This window comes from Syngnathoides biaculeatus, unplaced genomic scaffold (genome assembly GCF_019802595.1).
Source record: "Syngnathoides biaculeatus isolate LvHL_M unplaced genomic scaffold, ASM1980259v1 ctg247_pilon_pilon, whole genome shotgun sequence".
NCBI classification, from domain to species: domain Eukaryota; kingdom Metazoa; phylum Chordata; class Actinopteri; order Syngnathiformes; family Syngnathidae; genus Syngnathoides; species Syngnathoides biaculeatus.
The window spans coordinates 1-5,877 of NW_026907502.1; the positions used below are offsets into that span (position 1 = coordinate 1).

General features: G+C 41.0%; 2 non-coding genes across 2 annotated transcripts; both read left to right on the forward strand.

Annotated features, from left to right (window-relative positions):
- The first annotated feature begins 1,031 nt into the window (after positions 1-1,031).
- On the forward strand, positions 1,032-1,103 carry trnah-gug (transfer RNA histidin (anticodon GUG)). Its single transcript has one exon. It is a non-coding gene; the product is annotated as a tRNA-His (tRNA).
- Positions 1,104-4,657: 3,554 nt separating this feature from the next.
- On the forward strand, positions 4,658-4,730 carry trnav-aac (transfer RNA valine (anticodon AAC)). The gene has a single exon. It is a non-coding gene; the product is annotated as a tRNA-Val (tRNA).
- Positions 4,731-5,877: the final 1,147 nt, after the last annotated feature.

A 5,877-nucleotide genomic window follows, 5' to 3' on the forward strand; every position in this document is an offset into this window, starting at 1 on the left:
AAAAAGAAATTAATGTCTTTCAACCAGTGGGAAGCTTCCACGAACAAAATGCTCTCAACTTCACGCAAATGTGGACCAAGAAATATGTGAAAAAATCTGCAAATCTGGGACATTGTGGAGTATCACCAGCAGGCGGCCTCTGAACTCCACAATAAGTGACGACATGATGTCACACTCTGCCCACCGATGAAGAGATGATAAAACGTCTGAAGCGGATTTGACATGTCACACTGACAACAAACAATGGAAAAATTCTGAGTGGGAAAGCTTTTAGTCCTTCCATCCATTTATTTAGCCACTTATCCTCACAAGCATCATGGCGAGTGCTGGAACATATCCCAGACGTCACTGGGCAGGAGGCTGAACTGGTTCCCAGCCAATCGCAAGGCACACCGAGACAAACAGCCACACTCACAATCACAACTAGGGGCAATTTAGAGTGTCCAATAAATGTTGCATGTTTTTGGGATGTGGGAGGAAACCAGAGTGCCCGGAAAAAGGAGGAGAACAAGCAAACTCCAGACAGGCGGGTCCGGGGGTTGAACACAGGACCTCAGAACTGTGAGGCCAACACTTTACAAGCTGATCCACGATGCCGCCTCCAATGTATCCATCTTTGTCTGAATTTCCATATTTTTTATATTTTGTCACATAACATTATTGCAGGTCCAGGACAGTTATTGCAGTGTTAATATTTAATTAAAGAATATACTCATTACTCTAATTGTTGATAAATTAGAGTTTCAATGTTTATTGATGAAATAAAACAATATGATAATGTGGGGAGTGACATGAATGTTGCTTTTCATCACTATCCAAGATTCGAGCATAGAAGTGGTTGGACTTGTCTTCTGGATGAAATATTGATGAATATTTTTATGAATGCAGTAAAATGTTGAGATGATTCACTTGATTATGATAATGCAGATAAAACATTTCAGTTTCACTGGTGCTGGCTCAGCATCCTGCAGGTTCTCAGCCTTGTTGCCATGGTGACAGATTTAGAAAAACAACCTTGCCAGCTTTCAACAGCCGTGATCGTATAGTGGTTAGTACTCTGCGTTGTGGCCGCAGCAACCCCGGTTCGAATCCGGGTCACGGCAGGGGTGAATTTGTGAAGCTAATATTTTTAGTCCTTGTGGTTCATATTTGCATGAATCTCTTTAGAATTACAAAAATGAACGGACCAAACACAATGATGGAAGCAATTAATTGCCATCACAGTACAAATTTGAAATTCGAGCATGGAATTTTTTTAACACTGAAATCCAATGTAAAAAATTCAATGTGTGTATATATATATATATATATACTTTATATAGCAGAGAAAATAAGTATTTGAACACCCTGCTATATTGCAAGTGCTCCCACCAGAAATCATGGAGGGGTCTGAAATTTTTAGCGTAGGTGCATGTCCACTGTGAGAGAGATATCTAATGAGACAATCCAGAAATCACAATGTAGGATTTTTTAATGATTTATTTGTGTGATACAGGCAAATAAGTATTTGAACACCTGTCTATCAGGTAGAATTTGGACCCTCAAAGACCTGTTAGGCCACCTGTAAAGGTCCACCTCCACTCCATGTATTACCCTGAATCAGATGCATCTGTGTGAGGTCGTTAGCTGCATCAAGACACCTGTCTACCCCATACAATCAGTAAGACTCAAACTTGTAACATGGCCAAGACCAAAGAGCACTCCAAAGACACCAGAGACAAAATTGTAGAACCCCACACGGCTGGAAAGGGCTGCGGAGAAATTGCCTAGCAGCTTGGTGAAAAAAGGTCCACTGTTGGAGAATCATCAAAAAATGGAAAAAGCTAAACATGACGGTCAATCTTAATCAGAGAACAGCCCAATGCAAGATATCACCTCGTGGGGTCTCAGTGATCCTTAAAAAGTTGAGGAATCATCCCAGGACTACACGACAGGACGTGGTCAATGACCTGAAAAGAGCTGGGACCACCGTTTGCAAGGTGACTGTTGGTAAGACTTCATAGTTTGAAATCATGCATGGCACGGAAGGTTCCCCTGCTTAAACCAGCTCATCAAGGCCCGTCTTAAGTTTGCCAATGACCATTTGGATGATACAATGGAGTCATGGGAGAACGTTTTGTGGTCAAATGGGACCAAAATGGAACTTTTGGTCATAATTCCACTCACCGTGTTTGGAGAAAGATGAATGATGAGTTCCATCATCAGAACACCATCCCTGCTGTGAAGCATGGGGGTGTTTTTCTGCACATCATCCAGCACGACTGCACTGTATTAAGGAGAGGATGACCGCGGCCATGTATTGTGAGATTTTGGGGAGCAACCTCTTTCCCTCACTCAGAGCATTGAAGATGGGTCTTGGCTGGGTTTTTCAACATGACAATCCCCAAAGCACACAGTCAGGAAAACCAAGGAGTGGCTCCGTAAGAAGCATATCAAGGTTCTGACGTGGCCGACCCAGTGTCCAGACCTAAACCCAATAGAAAATCTTTGGAGGGAGCTGAAACTCTGTGTTTCTCAGTGAGAGCCCAGAAATCTGTCTGATTTAGAGAAGATCTGTGTGGAGGAGTGGGCCAAAATCCCTCCTGCAGTGTGTGGAAACCTGGTGAACAACTACAGGAAACGTTTGACCTCTTTAATTGCAAACAAAGACTACTGTACCAAATATTGACATTGGTTTTCTCAGGTGTTCAAATACTTATTTGCAGCTGTATCACACAAATAAATTGTTGAAAAAATCATACATTGTGATTTCTGGATTTTTCTGATGAGATGATCTCTCTCACAGTGGACATGCACCGACTATGAAAATTTCAGAACCCTCCATGATTTCTAAGTGGGAGAACTTGCAATATCCCAGGGTGTTCAAATACTTATTTTTATCTATCTATCTATCTATCTATCTATCTATCTATCTCTATCTATCTATCTATCTATCTATCTATCTATCTATCTATCTATCTATCTATCTATCTATCTATCTATCTATCTATCTATCTATCTATCTATCTATCTATCTATCTGTATATATATATACTTTCAGCCTCTGGCTAACTACAATTGTGTATCCAATGCTGTTGCAAAACATGAGGCTTCAAAGTAATCGGCACAGAGTTTGGAACGCTTGCAAGGCACGCATAACTGAGCACGTTTCTTCCCCTGTTGAGTGACTTTCACTATCTGCCGGTGGTATTCCTTCTTCACTTGGAAAGCCTGCTCAAAAAAATAATAATAATCTTTTGCAGCTGCCTGAACCATTTGTAAAACCAAATGCCACACCAAAAATAACAAGTGTCAAACTCAAGGCCCGGGCGTCAGATCTGGCCCACCACATGATTTTGCATGGCCCGCAAAGGCAAATTAGGTTTGCCAAATTCCATAATTCTCGTTAAAATTTCAAATGGTCATATCATCAATGATATTTACATATTACAACCATTTTTATGCTGGAAAAATAGTTGAAAAAACCATGACCCTTGATATGTAATTCCAAAACAAGTTCATAAAGTTATGTGTAAATATGATGAGACGATTAAAGATTTTTATAGTTTCATAACGGCGCTCTGAGGAAACCATAACTGCAGTGTGGCCCGTGACAAAATGAGTTTGAGACCCCTGTGATAAACTAATGTGATCTTGTTAAATCATACGACAGCAAATAAGGGCAAGGACATGAAAAACAGAATGAACAATAGCACATATTAGTAAATGAACACGATGTTCAGTTTGTATGATGTCACAGCGCCGGAAAAAGATGAAGACCGTCATGCACTGGATGCAAATAGCAGAACAGATGTTGCTTCTGCATCATTTTCATGATTCAATGATGCATTGCTGCTCTACTTACTAATAAAATAGCTTCAAATTGCAGATGTCATTTATATAGGAGTTTCTTGAGGTATCGAGAAAAATATAAAAATATTTTTGATCCAACCTTTAAAGAAAACACTTTAGGCGAACATACCAAAAACATCATTTTGAACTGGTTTTGATAGCACATGCAAAAAACACACCAGGCAAGCCAGAAGTTGAATTTAGAATCTTCTGATCCATGGTCAGACATGTGAGCCATTGCACCACCAGCCGTACCCAAAACCTGCACCTTCTGCAAACCCATGTATACAGTTTTACCTGTCCCACACCGCCCAAATAACAGCATCGAAAAAGGCGACTGAGGGGCTTTATGTGACAAAGCAGAGAACTAACCACGATGCGATCACAGCTTTGTGGAAACTGCCACGAAAGTAGGGTGTAAAAAGCTCTTGGGTGCAGTGAGAATGTTAACGATCCAGGACTGACCCGTTTAGGGAATGCCAAGTCAGATCGTCTCGTGGTAAGGATCCGGTGCTTTCATTGGCACAGGCCAAATTTGTCTCCGGGTCGTGACATGCAAATTCTTAAACTTGTTTCGTCAAGTGATGATCTCGATTGACAATTCTGTGGATTAACCTGTCTTATTGGCGACAACATCGACTTCAGCATTACATATGGATCCTCTATGCCAAGTGTCTCCAATTTTTCTATGTACCTTCATTTATTATCACCTTCTAAATGTTTAACGGTATCAGACATACTGTTTTTCGTCTCAACGGACTTAGCATTGAACAATGCTTTGAGCGTAAATTATGGCGACATCAATAAAAACCATGTGATTTTACGTGTTTCCATAGTGTTGTGGTTATCACATTCGCCTAACACGCGAAAGGTCCCCGGTTCGAGACCGGGTGGAAACAAGTGTTGTTCTGTTGCTTGCTTGCAAGGGAGCTGTTGTCGGAAAGAAGAAAAAAAGGAGGGAACACACAACAAAATGAGGAAGTTCAGGGAACAGGAAATGATGATGAGAGGAAAAACAGGGAAGAAAATAAGGTCAGAAGGAAGCAAATAGTGTATTGAGGAAGAAAAACAAGGATAAAATGATGCGGAAAGAGGTAGGAAGGAAAGAAGCAAAACACATTGGAACAAGGATTGGAACGAAAGAAAAAATACATGAAAATCTATTTCAGAAAAAAATCCTTGTATTCTCATTCAGAAGAAACAAGTGTTCAGGTCTGACTTTCCTTTGAAATTTAAGCTCAAGCGAAAAACAGAAATCAAAACAACATTCAAGAGGAATTAGTGTTGGGACGCAAAAAACAACAAAATATTAGTGGCAAAAAGCTGCCTGGTCACTCAGTTTGCTTTTCCTTTCTCTCGGTTTCCTGGTCCTCTTGCACTTGAGAGAGTCTGGCTGCAGACCTCACCTCTCAGCTCCCCCACCTCACATCTCAAGTCCCTTGCTGCAGACCCCCAACTGCCATCGTCAGCCAGGGAACAATTTGAAAATTTCTGTTTCAGCGTTTCAGGAACTTAGATGAATATTTTCAAGATAAGGTTTAATTTCCGGTTTCAGCATTAAAGCCATTCAGGTACAGCACTGCACACTTCATTTACACTCTCCTTTCATTCAGGTTGAAATGTTTTCATCTTTTATGAATAAATCAGTGAATACTTAAAAAGGGAAGAAGGGTAGATGATGATGATGACTCTTCTTGTCAATCTACCACTGATGTTTTCATGGCATGGAAGGAAAACAAAGTGGCCGGAGAAAACCCACACGGAGATCATGCAAACTCTTTTTTGTTTGTGGTTCTGAAACGCTAGTCCCCCGGGGAGAATATCGGATTCTGTTGCCTGGGAAAGGGATACACGACTGGCATGTTACTGTGCAATGCATTGTGGGTTTATTCTTGATAGTCGGTCGAGTCATTGTGAGGATTTGTGCATGCTCTCACTCTGAATGGCAGTGCACACGATGAACTGGTTGCCAGTCAGTCACAGGGGACGTAATTGACACCATCACTGAGCAGGAATCAAACCTACACTGCCCACACCAAAGTCAGG